This window comes from Chrysochloris asiatica, unplaced genomic scaffold (genome assembly GCF_000296735.1).
Source record: "Chrysochloris asiatica unplaced genomic scaffold, ChrAsi1.0 scaffold00025, whole genome shotgun sequence".
NCBI lineage: Eukaryota > Metazoa > Chordata > Mammalia > Afrosoricida > Chrysochloridae > Chrysochloris > Chrysochloris asiatica.
Genome location: NW_006408543.1, coordinates 6270206 through 6290433, shown reverse-complemented (window position 1 = coordinate 6290433; position 20228 = coordinate 6270206).

Below are 20228 nucleotides of genomic sequence, written 5' to 3'. Positions count from 1 at the left end.
AGGAAGGAAGGAAGGAAGGAAGGAAGGAAGGAAGGAAGGAAGGAAGGAAGGAAGGAAGAAAGAAAGAAAGAAAGGAAGAAGTGAAATGGAATCATATCCAAATTAGTTCAATTCCAACTCACAGCCACACTGAAGGACAGAGAGGAATTGCTCCACGGGACTTCCTAGGATGCAAACATCACTGAAACAGATGTTCACATCTTTCTTCTGAGGGTTGAACCATGGTGGGCTTGAACCATTGACATTTGGTTAGCAGTCTTACCAGGACTCCCTAATGGAATCAAGGAAGCCTCAAATGGAGTGAGAACACAGCTGGAAAGACAAAGTGACCTTTAGGGACTGTGGCCCTACTAGATACACCTGACAAAGGGGTCCTTCCTTAGCTCTGTTCAGTCCTGAGTCTTTGAGGCTGTATGTGAGCTCAGATCCTACCATGTTAGGGTCAAGTGCAGAGCTGCCTGTCTCCAAGGGGAGAAGGGTGTGGTGTGTCTGACAAAGGGTGTGTAGCTGTGAAAATGTCGAGTATTTGAGGCTGTGATCCTCATGGTCAGTGTCGGGAGAGCCAGGCAGGGACAGTGCGATAATTGAGGATGATGTAGGGACCCCTTTGGCAAGGTCACAATAGGGAATGCCTAGGGTCCGTGTCTCCATCTAGGACCAAGTCCAGAACTCCAGCTACCTGGGGTCAAGCGGAAGAGGTTCTGGTGGCACAGTGGGTTATGCATTATGCTGCTAACCACAAGATGGGTGGTTCAAATCCACCAGCGTCTCCGTGAGAGAAAGATGAGACTATCTGCTCCCGAAAAGATTTACAACAAGGTTGCTATGAGTCAGAAATGACTCTATGGCAATGGGTTTGGGGTCAGGCTGAGGGTAGGAAACCCAGGCACTTTGATTTTTTGAGAGAAACCAGTAACCCAATTTTAATGTGAAATTCTCAGTGACTAAATCTTGGCAGTGAGTTAAAGACAAACAGGCACTGCATGGTCAAATACAATTGGAATTCTTGTCTAGGATGAGGCCTGGGTCCTCTTCACCTCCCCTCTGCCCATGTGCCCCCTGAGCCCCATAGGGGAGATGTGCAGATGACCTCCCTGCCTGCACTTGCTCTCACAGATCTCCCTGCTGGGGTGTCCTTGCCCAATTCTGTGTAAATCCCTGTCTTGGGGTGCAGAATGGTAGTTGTGGGATACACACAGTTGAGATGCCATCATGTGAGTGTGCTTGGAGAGCTGAGATCGCAGAAGTGTCTCCCTCAAGCCTGGAGGAGGTCAGGGAAGGCTTCCTGGAGGAAGTGGCTGGAGCTAAGTCTTGAAGAACAGGAGAGAGTTAGCCATTGGACGTGGGTCCTAGTGGCACAGAGGGTGAATTCAGGGACAGCATCCTTGGACTGCACTCTTGGGATTTCCTCTTACCCACCTGGACTCTGGGAGGGGCCTTTGAGCTCTCTGAGCCTCGGTTTCCTCATCTGTGACAAGTGTTGTATGGAGGGAGTCTCCTGGAGTGGTTTTGGATTGGTGGGTGCGCCCAGTACTGGACCCAGCCCCTGGTTGGGAATTAGCTGCTGTTATGTAGTATGGGCAGTAGGACAAGCACTGGGCTGTTAATGGTAAAGTCGGTGGTTCAAATCCACCAGACACTCCTTGGAAACCATATACAGAGTTGTGATGAGCTGGAACTGATACAACCGCACTTGACAACAACAACAACAACAATGTGCTGTGATTGGGATCTCTTTCAGCATCTGCCCTTCCCATCCCAGGTTTATGATTGGTGCCTATGTCCTGGGGGAGAGGAATTGGGTCCTCCCCACTACCCTGGCTCCCTCGGGGAAGCTCCTGTTGATAGTTCAACCTGGAGAGGGGGCTTCCTGCAGCGAGATGAGGCTGGGCACTCAGGCAGGCAGAGGGTAGGTTCAGGGTCTTATCCCCAGGCCTGGGGCTGGGCTCTACCCTGCTGAGGGTGGGAATCAACCTAGATCTGTATAGGTGATGGTGAGACATGAAATCCAATGTCTGGAAGATTGTTCAGGTGACCGTGGTGGGATGGATTGGGAAAGGTAGAGTGTGAGCAGAGCAGGTGGCAGATGGCTGGCTGGGCACTGCAGAGGGAGGGTCCATGCTGGCACTGAAGTCCTGAGTCTGGGAGGCAAGGGCACATGGTGGAAGCATGGGAGTCACACACAGGGAGGAATGAGGACCTCCCAGCTGCCTTCCACCAGTTAGCCCCTCAGAGCAGAGTAACCGGCGTCTCCTCTGGGAAGTTCTTCTCCCCAGGGGACCTGGTACAGCTCTTGGGGTTCCCGCTGTGGGTAATAATACAGGAGCATTTCTCAATCTTTGGAGTGTCCTGAGTGAGGGACAGTCCCCAGTGTGGCTCCTTGTCCAGTCAGGCCCATGCCTCTGGTGGATGAGTGGGCACGAGAAGGAGAAGGTCAGAGGAAGGAAGAAAGGAGACAGGGAAACAAAGAGGAAGAACAGAAGGGAGTCTGCTTCAGGACTAACCTGGCCCAGCCAAGGTCATTAGATCAGACCCAGAACCTTCCATGGAAGGAGAGGTGATGCAATCAGAGGTAAGGCCAGTTCCCCTGGTGGTGGAGGACGACCTTCCCTGGTGTCCCTGGAGCAGGAACCTCAGGCTGCCATCCGGTGTGTTACTAAGTGAGGTATCGGGGAGGCCCTGTGATTGCAAAACAACAACCATCCTCGCCCTCCTGAGAGGGCTCCTTGAGGCCGAGAGAGACCCAGGTCTGGGTAGTTTTATTCATCCTTTTATCACTTGCTCTCTCATTTACTTACAATGCCACCTGAGGTTGTGGGTGGGGCCAGGTACTGTGCAGGGCTGGGGAGACAGAACCAACTGAGACCCTGAACAAAGCTTGGGCGGGGTGGGGGTGGGGAGCTTTAAGATGAAACCTACCTCTGCCACTAAATTCAGTGCATATTGTCACGAGTCACTGCTGTGCTTGGGATTTCAAAACTGTGACCTTTCAGAAACTCCTGTCTTTTTAAACCCCTCTGGATGGATTTGAACCTCCCACCTTTCACCTAGTAGTTGAGCACTTAACCACCTTTCAATATTCTCTTCCAACAGCAGAACTCAAATGCATCAATTCTTCTGTGGCTTTCCTTATTCACTGTCCGGCTTTTGCATGCATCTGAGGTTATTGAGAATATCAATGTTGCACAATGACCGTAGCTAACAGATGGACATGCTGCCCCATCCTGCTCCCTCTTCAGGGCCCTTGGTGTGTGGAGTCCACTGTGGTGACCATTGTGCAAATCCCTCACCTGAAGGAGTTCCCTCTTTCTGCTGACCCTCTACCAAACATGATGTCCTTTCTAGATGGAATGTCCAAAACAAGCAAAATGAGGTTTATAGATATGAAAAATCAGCTCTCAGAGATGCTAAGTGGCCAAGTTCAACAGCCTTCAGAATTAACCACCAGCCGAGGGTGGCCCAGAAGACTGCAATGTCCTTGAGGGATGCTGGACAAGTGAGGACAGTTGAGATAGTCGGGGATGCAGAGATGTCTTGAGAGGGAAGCAGTGCAGACAGCCATGACAGCTAGGTAAGGTGGTTGTGGGCAAGGCTGTCAAGAGGATGTCCTGGAGGACAGGGTGCTCAACCCATGAAGAAGGTGATCATGGGTGAAATGACCATTGCTAGTCCTCAGAGGGGTTTCCCAGAGCTGGGCCTTGTGAGAACATTCTACCATGCGGTGGAGGTCAGGTGGGGGGGCCTCAGCTTCTCTCCATTGTAGTTTCTGCACTTGGATTGCACTTCTGTGTGTGGAGGACTACAGAGCTGCCAACAGGGAACAGATGGATACTGGATGGTTCCAGAGGCCCACCCGGGATGACTTATCTGGTCGCTTCACTCATGAGCCCTTGGCGGTTCAGGGGTAGAATGCTCACCTTCCGTGTGTGTTCAGCTCGGTCACGCACAGCCACTACCCACCTGTCAATGAAAGCTTGTGTGTTGCTAGGATGATGACCAGGTTTCAGGGAAGCTTCCAGACTAAGATGGATTAGGAGGAAAGTCCTGGTGATTTACTTGTGAAAATCAGCCCATAAGAACCTTACGGATTGTGGTGGTCTGATCTGCCATTAATCATATGAAGACACAGCATCGGGCAGGGTTTCACTCTCTTGTGCATGAGATCGCCCAAAGTTCAGGGAGGAGTAAGTGACCATCTGCTTAGTCTGAATGGCTCTCCCTACTAGCTGAGGCCCATGGGAATGGTCCCTGACCTGGACGGTGTGGGGGCACAGAGGGGGAAAGGAGCTACTCTGGAATTCAAAGCTCTAGATGACTTCCACATCTGGGTCTTCTTAGACAGCATCTGGATGGGGCTCTTTACCTCTCAGAGTGTCAGTTTCCCCATCTGTAAACTGGAGAGGACCCTAAGGATACCCCCAAGCAAGGGTGCATTTTTGAGGCACAGTAGGCAGCGTCTTCACTAGGATAGGGGTAACTCATGGTTGTTACCCCCACCATGGACCTCCTCGGAAGCAGGCCCTACAGAATCCTTAAACATGTTTACTACAAATTTTAGTCACAGAATAATAAGTGACAAATACAGTTGCAAATTACTTAATTGTAATATTTCTTAGACTGTTTGAATACTGACAACAAAATTATTTTGTGAAGTCTTTCTACACTGAACGACAGCATTATTAGTAACTGAGCTGAAGCTGTTTAGATTTCTCTCCCTCTTTGCCTTTAATTACTACCTCATTCTTAAAAATGTTACTGATGTAAATTCATAAATACGGCTTACCACAATATTGTAGCTAAAACACCAGGAAATTTGACAAAGTTGAAGACAATAAAAACTCTTGCAGAAATGAAAACATCAGAGTGAGCTTGTAGCACGTGCAGATAAAACCATGTGATTGGGAGCCATCATTGTAGACGGGTAAAATCGACAGCTCTGACCAGATGGATTGTTGTTGTTGTTGTTAAGTACCATGGAGTCGGTTCGGAATCATAGTGACCCTGCACAGGGTTTCCGAGGCTGTAAATCTTTACGGGAGCAGAATGCCTCATCTTTCTCCTGCGGAACCGCTGGTAGTTTCGAACTGATGACCTTGAAGTTGGCAGCCCGATTTGTAGACCAGATGCATTAGAAGTTTCAAAAAGTCAATCAGCATAGGATTTAAGCCTTGTCTTGTTGTTAAGTGCCATCGAGTCGGTTCTGACTCACAGCCAGCCTGCATAGAGTTTCCGAGGAGTGACTGGTGGGTTTGAACTGCTGATCTTATGGTTAGCCGTCTAGTGAGTACCCTACAGCGCCACACCTGGTGTACAGATGAGAGGATACACTCAAGAGTATTGCTACCAGGCTTCCAATTCATTCGTGCATGGGTGTATTTCAAACAAAATGTGTTTGAACATGTCTCTGTGGTCAGTGGTAATATAAATTGTCTTCATCTCATTGCCATTGTTGTTGTTAAGTGCCATCCAGCGCATTAACCCACAGTGCCAGATCAAGACTCGTTGTTGTTGTTAAGTGCCATCTAGTTTATTCTGACCCAAGCGACCCTGTATAGGGTTTCTGAGGAGCAACTGGTGAGCTTGAACTGCCGACATTGCAGTTCAAAGTGACTTTGCAGTCTGGTGCATTAACCCGCAGCACCACACCAGGACTCACTCACTAGGTGCCTTCAAATAATCAAAAGTCCAATCAAAATAGTGACTTCCCAGGAGATCTGCTTGGCCTGTTAATTTCTAGGCAGAAAGACTGTCTCAGAAGGTTATGGTGACTGTTTATTGGGATTTGTTGTTGTTAAGTGGCATTGAATCTGTTTCAACTCAGAGTGACCCTCTGTAGGGTTTCCAAGGAATTGCTGGGATTACCAAGAGATAATGTTTATCAACGTTTTGCTGAAGAACACAGAATGGTCTTGGGGATTATTAGGAAGAGATTTCTAGAAAATGGAAAATTGCATTGGTGAGAGCAAGGCCAGGAACGTAGCACCGAGAGTTGTTTCCCACCAGGACAGTAAGTTTCCTCATTCTTCGAAGGTAGCAAGGGCTGGCCTTGATAATTTCCTTGGGAAACCTTATCCCATCCACCCAGTAGCCCGGTTCTTGCTTCTTCAGACTTCTTGTTGCTCCACAAACTAAAAAAATCATGGAAAAGGAACATTATTTGAGTCCCTTGAGGATGTCCAAACTGTGGTGTTTGACCTGCTACAAACCAGAGCACACGATTTCCGGGAAAGGCTTAGAGAGATGGAAACAGGATCTTCAGAAGTGTGTGGACCTAGATGAAGAACAGGTGCAGAAACAATAGCCTCACACGTTGGTATTTTTGTTTATCAAGGGCTTCTAGAGGAGCCCTGGTAATGTAGTCGTTACCCATTGGGTTACTAACTGCAAGGTCAGCAGTTTGAATCTACCAGCTGTTCCACAGGAGAAAGATGAGGCTTTCTGCTTCTGTAAAGACTTACTGCCTCGGAAACCGTATACAGGGCTGCTATGAATCGGAACTGACTCGATGACCCACCCCATCACCACTACCAAGGATTTCTGTGGTTTTGTAGCAAAATGTTTGGACTTATCTTCATACATGTAAGCTAGGCTTATGCAAGCTGTTTTTGTTGTTCCACCTTATGACAGGGATATTTTTATAAAGAATCATGAATTTCTTCTGAAACACTGCACAAACACTTTATAGTCACATGGGTGTGACGTCTTCTGACAATGTCACCCGATGGAGTTCACATACTGCCCCCACTGTGTGGGAAAATGTTGCGTCATCTGCAAAGGGTTGTCTAAAAGCAAATCTGCTACCGCTGAATCAATTCCAACCAATGAGACCTAGAACTGCCACTTCAAGTTCCCAAGGATGTCATTTATATGGAAACAGACTGCCGTACCTTTCTTTCGCAGGGCAGCTGGTGGGGTCAAGCCCCCGGCCTTTATGGTTAGCAGCTGAACTCTGCCACTGAGCAACCAGGGCCTGTTTTAGGACAGTCTAGAGGCTAGCTATTCTGAGACAATTGCTGAAAGCACGTTGCTATTCTAAGCGCCTAATAAACGTGAACTCTTATTATTCATCACCATTATTACTACTACCACCAAGTTGCAGCTTTGTCCTTCGGGCTGTTCCACTTTCTGCAAAACTCTGTGGCCCCACCCTGTGCAGCCCGCGATAATTATATAGGAACTCTAATTAGGGTGCAGGCTCAACTCATGTTTCAGTTCATAGTAAAACCCCAAACCAAACTCATGGCTATGAAGTCAATTCCGACTCATAACGACCCCATGTAGGATTTCTGAGACCAACTCTTTATGGGAGCAGACAGCCGGGCAGATATAAAACAAATCCCATTCCCTTGGATGAGGGGGCTACCTCACAAAAAGGATTTATTGAAGGGTTACTTTGTGTCTGATCCTGTTTGAATGTGATGTTCCTATATTATTGTTAGGTGCTGTTGAATCTGTTCCAACTCATAGAAACCCCATTTACAACGGAACAAAATAAGCCCCCCAGGAGGAAGAGAAGCAGGTGTCAAGTCTGGGAATCGAGGGGGATGTTGAAGATACAGGCACACACCTGCTTTGGGGTCCTCCTGTGTGCCCAGGCAGCAGGGATCTCTGGAAGGCCTCCTCTTCTCCATCTCCATAGGGCAAAAGAGAGGCCTGTGTGTTGAGGTGAGAAAGAGCTAAGGGGTAAGAGTCTAGAAACTTGGACCTCCCATTACTATCTCCTTCTGCAGGTCTTGAAGGCCATTTTTTCTGCAGCAAATGAGCACTGGGTTAGTCTCCCTTGCAGGTCTTTGCTGATGTAATGTCTGGGGTCTTGGCTCTGGCTCTTGCTGTGTGGTCTGTGCATGTTGTCACATCTCTCTGAGCATCTTTCTCTCTCAATTCTCCACTTGAACAATGAAGTGCAGTCACTTAATTTAACGTTGGTCCCTGTTATTATTATTGTGAACAAATGAAACCCACCATCCTGGAGTTGATTCTGACTCATGGAAACCCTGGAGGAGGGAATTTATTGTTGTTGTTGTTATGTGCTATGGAGTTGGTTCCAACTCATAGCGACCCTGTACAGGGTTTCCGAGGCTGTACATCTTTATGGGAGCAGGAAGCCTCATCTTTCTCCCATGGAACAGCTGGTAGTTTTGAACTGCTGACCTTGTGGCTTGCAGCCCGAATAGAGCTGCCCTATAACAGGTTGTTGTTGGTGTTAGGTGTCATCAAGTTGGTTACTACTCATAGCGACCCAATGCACAACAGAAGGGAACACTGCCCAGTATTGTGCTGCCCTCATGTTTGTTGTTACATTTGAGCCCATTGCTACCGCAACTATGCCAATCCATCAGAGGGTCTTCCCCCTTTTCTTCCACCCTCCACTTTACCAAGCATGATGTCCTTCTTCGGTGACTGGTCCCTCCTGATAGTATGTCTGAAGTGTGAGAGACAAAGTCTCACCATCCTGGCTTTTAAGGAGGTTCTAGCTGCACTTCTTCCAACACAGATTTCTTTGTTCTTTTGGCAGTCCATGGGACTTTTAATATTCTCCTCCAACACCATAACTCAAATGCATCAATTTTTTTTATGGGGTTTTCCTTATTCATTATGCAACTTTAACATGCATATGAGGCTATTGAAGATACTGTGGCTTGGGTCAGGCCCACTTTTGTCCTCAAGATGACATTTTTGCTCTTGGATACTTTAAGGAGGTCTTGTGCAGCAGATTTGCCTAACGCAATACGTCATTTGATTTCTTGACTGCTGCTTCCACAAATGTTGATCCAGGATCCAAGCAAAATGAAGTCTTTGACAACTTTAATCTTTTCTCCATTTATCATGTTATTTATGGTCCAGTGGTGAGGATGTTTGTTTTCTTTACATTGAGGTGCACTCCATACTGAAGGCTTTGATCTTCACCAGCGGGTATTTTAAGTATCCATCAGTAAATATTTTATGTACTCTGTGTATTCCTTCCATCTTCTTTTGATGACTTCACCATCACTCAATATTTTGTCCATTGTTGTTGTCAGGTGCCATCAAGTCAGTACTGACTCATGGCGGCCCTATGCACAACAGAATGGAACAGTGCCCAGTCCTGGGCCAACCTCACAGTTATTGCTGCATTCGAGCCCAGAACTGCTGTCAATCCATATCACTGGGGGTCTTCCTGTTTCTCTCCGACCCTCCACTTTATATTCTGCTGTATTGTCTTAATTTGATCCAATGTGCTGAGCACTGAGTTCTGGATCCCTTTCCCCCTCAGAACACACACTTGGCAGTTAGGAGCCTCTTCTGTTCTCTCCGAATGGGCAGGGTCCGTCTAAATATAGACACTGGAGAATTACCCCTAGAAGCAATCATTTCCATGGTCCAGAAACAGATCAGCGCTGCTCTTACCCCTACAAAAAGGAGAAGACAAGCTTCCAGGTCTTCTCTGGAGACCAGCTTTATAAGTGCCCAGTCGTTTGAGCAAAAAATGTGGCTTCCTTCAACCACCAACATGTCTTCCAGGATTAGACTTTTCCTCTGCCCCGGAACATTTTCCAGTTGTAAGCTGGATTAAGTAAACCAGTTATGTGTTTCCAAATGACTATCAAAACATGGAGCCCAGTGTTCCCCGACTTATTTCTCTTTCTTCTGCTGAAATGCAACCGGCCTGGTTAAAAATGCAGTAAATCCAGTTGCATAATATTCAGTCTGAACTTTCTCTCTCTCTCTCTCTCTTACTCCCTCCCCCACCTCTTATTTATTTATTTTTTTTTGCCCACTCCAATAAAGGCTACTGAGGGCCAAGAAAATGTTTGGCTCTAAGAAGTATGTAGCAATGAGTCACAGTTAATAGGGTGAACTCTTTGCTTTGGGATTAGGCTTAAGTGAAGGTCTCCCCATGCCTTTCTGTGTTAAATCTGTGTCAGCTGAATGCTTTGTGCCACTCTGAGAAAGAGAGATTTAAGCGTTCCATTTATTCTATGGATCTTAATAATCTCATCTCATAAATGCCCACTTTATGACATCAATAAAAGGGGAATTGTGACAACTCAGAGCAATAGGAATTGGGACTTTGCAACTGAAATGTTCAATTGAGCACCTCAAGGAAAGAGTTCAGAGTAGAGTCCCCTGGGGAGATTTCCAGGTGGCATGTTGGGAGGACCTCCAGACAAACCCAGGGCTGAAGGTGGGATACAAAAGGGCAGCTTCTGCTTCTCAGAGTTTTTCTTGTTCTTTCTCATGGGGCTCAGCATTGAGGCTTTGACTTTTGGAGTTGCCTGGGTTTGGTTTGATTGTGGTGGTTCAGTGGGACATTTCTCAGATCCCATTTGGGAGACCCCAGGTTCTTCAACTCCCAACCAAGACCCCTGTAGCAGTCAGTTCTTCCAGTGCGTCTTGCTGTCTACTTTGTCAGGTCTAGGGGAGACTAGATGTCCTTGAATGGTGACATTGGCGAAGAGTCCTGAAAGTAACATGGACTACCAGAAGAATGACCACACCTGCCATGGAAGCAGTCCAACCAGAATGTTCGTGGGGGCGAGCTGGTGAGACTTTGTCTCTAGTACTTTGTACAGGTCATCAGGAGGGTCAGTGAAAGAGAGGAAGACCCTCAATGAGATGAATTGACAATGGACTCAAACAACAATTGTGAAGAGAGCTCAGGACTGGGCAGTGTAGCTGTGAGTCAGAACTGACTCCAGGATACCTAACAACAAGACCTCCCTGTGGCTCCATCTGATGATGCCTTAAGTTCTTTGACCACATCTGGGCTATGTGCAATCAATAAGTGTGATATGAGAGAGAGAGAAAGAAAGAGAGAGACAGCAAGAACCTTGTGACTCCCTATCCTGTCCCCCAGGAACCAAAGCTGACCCTATTGCTCCCCACCACACCCTCTGAGTCATAATTTTCAATTGGAATTTAAAACAAAAAAGAGAGAGAGAAGACACCCCACCAGCAGCCCTAACCCTTGCCAGATCTTCACTAGGTCTGGACTCCATTTCTGCACAGGACTCACAACAAGGCATGTTTGAGCTCAGAGCACACTGAGGTCATTGCTCTCTGGACCCATTTGCTTCATTCCCAGAGGTGTAGTTTTCTTGGCTGTGAAACGGTACCACAATGGCAACTCACACTCTGCTTTTCTAAGCACTTTATGCGTGTGACTCATCCATCTTCACCTAACCATGTCCCATGACACAGATAAGAAGCTCTGGTGGTGCAGTGGTCAAGCATTCAGCTGCTAATCGAAAGGTTTGAAGCCACCAGACACTCTGGGGGAGGAAGATTGACAACCTGGGAAACTCTATGGAATTCTACTCCATCTTATGGGGCCAATATGAGTCATAATCACCTCTGTGGCAATGGGCTTGAATGGATAATGGTACAGATGAGAAAACTGAGACCTAGAGGCTAAATAGCTTGCCCTAAATGCCACAGTTAAGAAGTGGTGGTGGCCGTATGCCATCAAGTAGTTTCCAACTCAATGCCGCCCTGTATAGGGTTTCCTAGACTAGATCTTTATGGGAGCAGAGAGCCTCATATTTCTCTTGGGGAGCCACTGGTGGATTCGAACTGCTGACCCTTCAGTTAGTAGTCCAACACATAATCCACGATGCCACCAGGGCACCTTAAGAAGTGGTAAAGCAACCACTTAATTAATTTATTTAAAAAATGTTTTATTGTGGTTTTGGTGAAAGTTCACAGAACAGATTGGTTTTCCCTCCAACGATTTATTCTCATGTTGTTTCATGGCATCGACTGCAGTCTCCACAATGTCACATCACTCATCTAGCTTCCTCCCCATGTTCCCATTTCTCCTTCTTTCCCAGCCCTTCTGACTTTGTCCTGAGTAAGTGCTGCCCTTTGATCTGACACGACTGATTGCTCTGAGGAGTGCCTACCTCCCTGTGTTGCTGTGTGTCATACAGGCCTGTCTAAAATGTGCTGGACTGCAAAGTTGGTTTGAACCATAAGATCGATGGTTCAAGATCACCAGCTTCTCCTCAGAAACCCTATCTAGGGTCACTGTGGGTCAGCACTGACTCAGTGGAATTAAACAACAACATCTTTAATGGATAGTTGAGCTACAGGTGTGAGTTCAGCTCAAAGCTTGAAGAAAGTCTAAGGGTCACAGACTTGGAGGTCCCACCAGCCTCTATCTGACCAGTAAGCCTGGTCTTATGATTTTGAGTTTTGTGGTCAATTAAAATTCGGCCATCAGCACCAGAGTCCAATTGCTAATGGAAACATCATTTGCCCTCAGACAGTCGTTCATCTTTCTTTTGCCTCAGCGGTTCCCTGGGGTAACAGATGAGATGATGGTTGTGAAATCATGCATGAAATTTAAAACAGTAGTTTCAAACATTTCTTTAAAAGTAGGAGGTTATTATTTTATTACTATTATTTTTTTAACTGACTCCAGCTGAGAGGGAGAAAGAGCAGCCCGTGAGGCTCAGGGCTCTGCCTGGTTCACCTGCGTCCTATGGGTGGGCACAGACTCAGCTCCATCGTATCCCCTCTCCCACCCACTCTGCCCTGCCCACCACGGATGGTGCCTGCTGTCCAGCCTTCCTCTTCCAGCCCCTTTCTCTCATTCATCTTCAGGTCTTGCCTGGACCTCAGTGGTTCCTCCAGCTACACTCTGACCCCTGCCTGCCTTCCCTTCCCCAGATGGCCTGAGCAATGGGTCCCAGCTGACTTCCTGGTTGTCTCTGGATCCTCCTTAGAGGTCAGCCTTACGGCCCACTCCAAAGGTGCATTCCCAGCCTCCTCTTCCTACCTAGAACATTCCACGGCCTCGCCTGTCACTCACCTGTTAACTTGCCCCTTCTCACCTGGCCTCTTTCTAATATCTTCCATCTATCTTGCCTCTTTAGTGGGACCCTGGTCTTTTGTCCTCCACTCACTCCTTTCTCAGAAGACAAAAGTTTGCCCACGTTTGCTCTCAGCCCCCTTTCACTACTTCATTCCCCTGTCCTGGGGGGTCCTCTAGCTCTGTTCTCAGACCTCTGCTTCTCTGGCATCTGTGAAACATGCTCTGTTCATCTAGTGTTTGTCCAGATTTTAAAACTGAATCTTATTGAGACAAATGCCTCCCTGCCCTCAGCCAGCATGTCCCTGTGACCCTCCAGTATCTTGGACTAGTATCGGGAACTCCACAGAGCAGTCCTAGTGAATACCATGAACCTAAATCAAAAAACAAAACAGCCAAACAAAAAATCCCATACCCCCCACCGTCAACTCATCTCAATCAATAGGACAGAGTAGAAGTAGCGTATGTTTCTGAGGCTGTTAAACCTTATGGAAGCAGAGCCTTTCATCTTTCTCCTGTGTAGTAACTGGTGGGCTCAAACTGCTGACATTCCAGTTAACAACTGAGCACTTAACCACTGCACCACCAGGGATCTTTGTACAGAAAACCCAATGGCATAAAATTAAAGTTTGTCCCGAGTTCCTTTGTTGTTGTTGTTGGTTCTGACTCATAGCAGCCCTCTATAGGGTTTCCAGGAGGGACTGGTGCATTTGAACTGAAGGCCCTGTGGTTAGCTGTCCAGTGCTATCCTACGTGGCGTTGAGTTCCTTGAACCTATCCACTGCCACCTAGTCAACTATAACTCTTGTTGTTGTTGTTAAGTGCCGTCGAGTCGGTTCCGACCCATAGCGACCCTGTACAAGGTTTCCGAGGGTGTAAATCTTTACGGGAGCAGAAAGGCTCATCTTTCTCCCGCAGAGCTGCTGGTAGTTTCGAACTGCTGACCTTCAGGTTTGCAGCCCGATTCGTAACCACTACACTACCAGAGCGTCTTACTATGACTCTTAGGGATCTAATAAGACAGAGTAGAACTGCTCTTTAGGGTTTCTGAGATGAAAACTTTACTGGAACAAACAGTTTTATCCTTCTCTCATGAAGCGCCCAGGATTTAACCCTCAGTTGTGAGTCCAATGATTAACCCACTGAGCTACCGGGGCACTGGGTGCCCGCTGGCTGTGTGTTGAGGACTTGTCATACATCCATTGACTTAATTCTTTCCACAACACTCCTCTGAAGGGTTATTTTCAACACCGCATTATTCAGATGAGGAAACTGAACCTCAAAGAGTTTCAATATCTTGCCTGGTGACCTAGGCTTTGAACCCAGACTGCTCATCTCCAGAATTTACACTGGCCAGATGACCTTTCCTTTGTGGAAAAGCTCAAACCCAGGCAAAAGTAAGTGAACCCTCCCTTTCCTTTCTGTTTTTATCCTTACCAAGCCATGGCTGATCTTGTTTCATTGATATCAACCCCTCCCACCAGACTACAGCCTAATTTACTGGGGATTAAGAGGAAGCATTACATCAGTAAGTATCTCAGACTACCACCCATCTGTCAATGTGTCATACTGTGGGGATTTGTGTGTTGCTGGAAGCTGTGCCAACGATATTTCAAATCCCAGCAGGGTCCACCAAGGTGAAGACAGTTTAGGAAGAAAACTCTCACAATCACCTTCCAAAAATTAGGCAACAAAACCCTGAACATTACAACAGAATGTAGTCTGATGCAATGCTGAGAAATGAGTCCTCCAGGTTGGAGGATACTCAAAGTACAGTGACAGCAACAGTGGACTTGAGCAGGTGGTAATGACAATGCAGGACTGGACAACGTTGCATTCTGTTCTGTGTGGGGTCTCATGAGCCAAAGCCAACTCAGTGGCCATGACCACCACCATCAACACACACTTCAGACTGCATTGCCAACAGATAAGAATTTATCACCAAGCAGAACCACAATACCATGGCAACACCAAACAATTAGTAAAGAATGCTTAATAGCACCAAGTGTCCTGTGTTCAAATCTCCCCAGTCATCTCATCATTTCTTAGATAAAATGTTTATTCTGGAATAGCTTTGGACTTACAGAAAAGTTGCAAAGACAATGCAGAGAATTCTTAGACACGCCCTTCCAGTTTTAGTCTCACCAGATGTGAATATATTGCATGACATTGGGCACCTTCATCCCAACTAAGAAACTGACACTGATGCATCACTGTTAACAAAATTTCAGACTGTATCTGGACTTCTCCATGGGTGTCCTTTTTCTGGGGATCCAGTCTGGGCACGATGATGCCTTTAGTCTCATAGATCTCGTGTGTCCTCTATTGGGAGCTCTGTGACAGGTGAGGTGCTGCTGGGAGATCTTCTCCTGTGTCCAGTCCATCCCCGCCTCTTCCTCCTCCTTCTTGGTGATCAGATGATGGATGTCCCACTAAGCCAGCCAAGCACATTCCCACTAACCTGCCATTGCATACTTACTATTGGGCAGGCGTTGTGCTAGGCTGTGGACATCCAAAGAAAAACAAGAGGGTCCTTTTTGCTCTCCACCTCCTCAAAAGTATAGAAAACTTCCAACTAGAGATTTTGTGGCATAAAGTCAACTCATTGATGCTTCAGAATGGCGTGGTGTTAGGGATCAACTCAAAACAAACAATCAATTTCTGTTGAGTCAGTGTAACTCATAGGTAAGTAATCCCATATATGTCTCAGAGAAGAGCTGTGCCCCATAGGGTTGCCAGTGGCTGCTTTTCCAGAGCAGATCATCAAGGTTTTCCTCCAGGGTGTTTCTGGGTGAATTCAAGCCCCAAATATTTCAGTTTGCTGCTAAGCATGAGGGTTGTTTGCACCACCCAGGGATTCCAAGAGACCCACAATTCACTGAAGTTCAGGATCAAGGAGGAGAAAGAGCTAGTTCTTCTGTTTAGTTGCATCATTATTCAATCCTTCTGTCTTCATAGTGCATGATCTATCCCAGGCCTTTGCACTTATTCTCTTCCTGGAATGTCCTCCCTGTACCCTCTGTCCAGTTAACTTCCAGTCATCTTCAATTCTTCACTCAGATGTCCATCCTCAGATGAATATTTCTTGGTTTGATGGATCCCTGCCCCAGTCCTTCCTGGCTGGGTGAACTTGGGGTAATGTACAAATCCTGTTTGTGCTTCTGTTCTGCAAGCCCTTGGCTCTGAGGATGGATGTGACAAGGAACACTAGGATTCCAGGGCAGTGCCTGGCCCACAGTTAGGGTAGTGGACACTGGCTGGTATTACTACTGTGTGATTACTGTCATTGTTGCTGGTCTTCCCCTCAGCTTCATCTCCTTTTCCTTCTCATCCTGTATCAAGGTTTTTGTTGTTGTTAGGTGCCTTCCAGTCGGTTGATTTATAGTGACCCTATGCACAACAGAATGAAACACTGGTCAGTCCTGAAACATCCTCACAATTGTTATATTTGAGCTAATTGTTGCTGTCACTGTGTCAATCCATCTTGTTGGGGTTCTTCCTCGTTTTTGGTGATCCTTCACTTGGTCAAATTTGATGTTCTTCTCCAAGGACTGGTCCCTCCTGACAACATGGCCAAAGAACAAGAGGTAAATCTCACCTTCCTGGCTTTTAAGAAGCATTCTGCCTGTACTTCATCCTAGAAAGATGTTTGTTCATCTGGCAATCCATGGTATTAAAATATTCTTCAATGGCACAATAGTTCAAATTCATCAATTCTTCTGTGGTCTTTCTTATTCATTGTCCAACTTGTCAAAGTCCTTACTCTATATTATCTGTGGAATTGCCTGTTACTTTGTAACCCTGATCCTTGTCAACATGGTCATCTCCAGGACAGCAGAGAGGTCATTTGTCCCTCCTCACCCCGCATCTCCAGAGCTTGGCTCTATCGAAGTATATTGTTGTGAATTAACTCTGAGTTAATTCCGACTCATGGAGGCTTTACATACCACAGAACGAGACGTTCCCAGGTCCCACACCATCTTCATAATTATTGGTGTGACTTTGTGTCAATTCATCTCATTGAACTTTTCTTTCATATTTGCTGACTCTCTTCTTAACCACACATGATGGCCTTTTCTGTAGCTTGATCTCTCCTGATGATGCATTCAAGGTGAATCAGTCTAAGTTTCCAACAATATTCTGTGACCCATAGGGTTTCCACTGGCTATTTCTTTGCAAGTAGATGGCCAGGTAACCCTTCTTAGTCTGGTGGTGGTGTTGTGTCCTCAAGTCGGTTCCAAGTCATAGTGACTTTGTATAGTGTTTCTGAGATTTTCCTGTTTCTTTACAGGAACAGAAAGTCTCATCTTTCCCCTGCAGAGTAACTGGTAGATTTGAACTGTTCACTTTGTGATTAGCAGTCCAGCTCATAATCCACTACACTATCAGGGATCCTTCCTTCTGAGTCTATCTTCATCTTTGAAAAGTCTATTTTCAACTTTGTTGAAACCTGCCCACCACTGGTAACTCTATTGGTGTTTGAAATACCAGTGGCATAGTTTCCAGCATCACAGCAACATACACGCCATCATCATACGACAGGTTGGCAGGCAGGTGGTGGATCATAGTATAGTGAAAAGAAACAACTTATCAGATTATAGTATTTGCTGACCCCCAGAACCTACCAGAGAAGGAAAAGAGGAGAAAGGGGGGATGAGGGAAGAAAAGGACCATATTCCTGGTTGCTCCATCACTGCAGACCCTGGGCCTAGTTGAATCAGCATCGACTATGCTGGTGCATGGATGCACCTTGTATCTTCACCAACTGGGAAGCCGGAACCCAGAGTGGACCAAGACTACTTCCTCTGTAGCTGTGGTCCTGGGGCACTTCCGTGTGAACCAATGGCCCTGCAGCCTGTGGTTGTCCCTTTGGTGTGCAGGCGTGGTGAAAGGTGGTGAAAGGTATGCTCTAGCCTCCCACAGTTTGCCCACATATCCAAAAGACTGGCCAATGGCTGGATGATTTGGGTTGGTCTGGTCAGCTGGTTCTCATGGTTGACAAGTTTACTCTCCAATTTAACAAGTGGGCAGAATTATTTCTTTTCAAAGTACCACAATGACACAAAAAGAGGAGACCATTGACTATGCATACTTTCCCTTGTCCTGACAGAGAGAGATGAAGCCCATCTCAGTGGGCCCTTCTCAATCCTCAGCAAAGGTAACCTGTTGCCTCAATTCTGTTGGAGGCTGGAAGAGCCCATCAGAGTTGGAAAGTCCCATTATTCCATACCATTGGACCAGGTTCATTCTGATGCCGATCTTTGATGATGACACCTCTCTGGAGGCCATGGCAGCCAAAGATTTGTTGTGTGGACAGAGTAATGCCCTTCAGTCTTCACACTCTGAGCAGTAGAGACCTTATTTGCTATTAAACAACCATTGCAAACTGCCATACAGGAAGCCAACACATCTTTCTCTCACTCACCCATGCAGCAGCAACCTACTGATCTCTTGTAGAAATACCACCAGTTCCTTTGGGCCAGAGCAATGCCTACATGGAGGCTTTCCCCTTTCTTCTCCTGAATCCATATTAGATAATGCAGAAGGGAGGACTGAAGCCAGATCATGGACTAGACCAGGACTCCCAAACACTCTGGACATTGTTTCCTCTACTTTGCCAAGTATGATGATGTCCTTCTCTAAGGTCACTCCTGGCAACATGTTCAAAGAACAAGAGGTAAGTCTCACCTTCCTGACTTCCAAGGAGCGTTCTGGCTGTACTTCATCCTAGAAAGATCTGTTTGTTCATCTGGCAGTCCATGGTACTTTGAATATTCTTCACTAACACAATAATTCAAATGCATCCATTCTTCTGTGGTCTTAAGGGTGTTATTTTACTTACTTGTGGAGGCTTGCAGATGTGAAGTGGTGATATTTATGTTTTTCTTATCCTAGATTAGACAGTAGCTTGGTGCTTTTATTTGTCCTTTGAGTTTGGAGGACTGTGGCATTCTCAGAAGAGCTGACCTTCAAGATGATGAATTCTTGTGGGGCTCTTGAAGTTCTCACCATCCAGGCACCTTCAGTCTCAACAGCACAAATTGATGAGTCATCGGTGGCCATACACCACACAGGTAGTTGTGTAATGCTATTGCCGTGGTTGTTAGCTGCCTTGGAGTGGGTCTCTAAGTCATGGAGACACCGTGAAAACTGGAACAAAATGCACCATCCCATGATGAATTGTAGATAGGACTATTGTGAGCCAAAGCGTTTTCATTGGTTGATTTTTGTAAGCAGATTTCTTTCCTGATGACATGTCTGTTTCTGGAAGCTCTGCTGAGACTTACCCAACACCCTAGTAACATGGAAGCCTTCACTGACAAGCAGGTGATGTCTGAACATGGGATTCATTGGCTGGGATTCAAACCCACGTCTCCTGCATGGAAGACAAGAATTCCATCATTTAGCCTCTAATACCCTCCCCACCTAATTGTGTATATTGGTGGTGGGTATGATTGTCATTCACATCAGAGGAAGTTGGGACTCAAGAGGGAAGGTGCTTACCTGAGATAACAAGGTAGTAAGTCCTGATTATAATAAGGACACATATAAATAAGACCATTAGTGCATTCACCAGTGCATCAGTCAGAGTTACATTTTTCACTTAGGGCTTCCTCCATCACCTATCACAGTCTCAATGTTGTCTCCAGTGTCCTGTGGTCCTTTTCCTGGATGGACAGATTAGTGCTGTTGAGTTCAGGGTTTCATTTGGTGTGTGTGTGTGTGGGGGGGAGTGGTGGGATGTACACAAAAACACTCAGGAATATATAATAATTTAAACAACCCAAAAGGTACATCCTGCAAGCCTGACTCCTGGCAGCCAGCATTCAGTCCCTCTCTTTCCATGAATCCAGAGTCCTCAGCTGCTTCCTCTCTCCAGGGTTTCTTTTTTTCTTTTTATGTGAACTTTGTTATTTTATTTTATTTTTATTTTCATGTTTTATTGTGAATTATATGATAGTTTACATGGGAGAACTTTAGTTTTACATTCATTCCACCGTACATCGTTTCATTGCCACGGTTCCAATCCCCTCCATGCATCATCAACCGACCAAAGGGTATATCCTATAAACCTGCCCCCTACACTCCCACACCCCCCGCCATTCTTCAGCACATAGTACCTCTCCCTCTCTGGATCCAAAGTCCCCAGTTGCTTCATCACTCCACATCGTCGTCTCTGCCTCCATCTTGGACCTCGCTGCTTCTCTGGGTAGGGTCCTGCTCTCAGCTCTTCTCCGTTGATGATCCTAGAGACCTCTGTTCCTAGACTGGAGAGTTAATCACTCCCTTCCTTGCTACAAAACGTCTAACTTTACATTTCCAACCCTCACAATCAGCCCTGATAACAATCACAAGTGACCCTTTGTATTGTAGCACAAGTGACCCTTCTGCATTTCATTTCATCAGCTCCACCTAGACAGATTGGATAGTACTC